Consider the following 629-nt stretch of genomic DNA (forward strand, 5'->3'; position numbering starts at 1 on the left):
ATGTGTATGATTAGGCTCTCATACCGTTGATCAGGTCAAAGGATGATGGCGTCGCTGTTGCCGAGAAAGCCCCCGCTAAAGAGAAGAGTAGGTTCGCATCCTGCTTCCTCCATCCTAGACATTGACAGATTGACTTACTGATGTCACTCAGCAGGGGAATATCCTCCAGCAAGAGAAAACGTGAACAGGAAAAATCTTCTGGAATGGCAAAACGACAGTAAGTATCAATATCTCTTTGTTTGTGACCTACCCACTGACGTCCCCTCAGACATTTGGTTATTGAGAACAAAGCTGGCAAAACGATTGAAGACACTACAAAGTGTGTTTATGAAACCTGCGTCAGGTCCACTAAACTTACAGACTCTCTAGGAACGAACCCCCCGACCACAACCACGGATTACTTGTGCAGCTGTAAGACTCCCACTTGATTTCCGTAAGGGCACGCTGTTAAGTGGTATATTGCAGGCTGGACTCTGTGAACACCTCTGGTCATGTATCAGAGGCTACCTCAGAGGTACTGGTCAAACTGGCATCGGAATTGAACAAGTATGTGTCAATGCATCTTCCTTATTCTTCATAATCATAATCCAACCCAGGAATGATACACAGCCAGGATCGGACCCTGAGTT

This window comes from Punctularia strigosozonata (genome assembly GCF_000264995.1).
Source record: "Punctularia strigosozonata HHB-11173 SS5 unplaced genomic scaffold PUNSTscaffold_29, whole genome shotgun sequence".
Classification (NCBI taxonomy): Eukaryota; Fungi; Basidiomycota; class Agaricomycetes; order Corticiales; family Punctulariaceae; genus Punctularia; species Punctularia strigosozonata.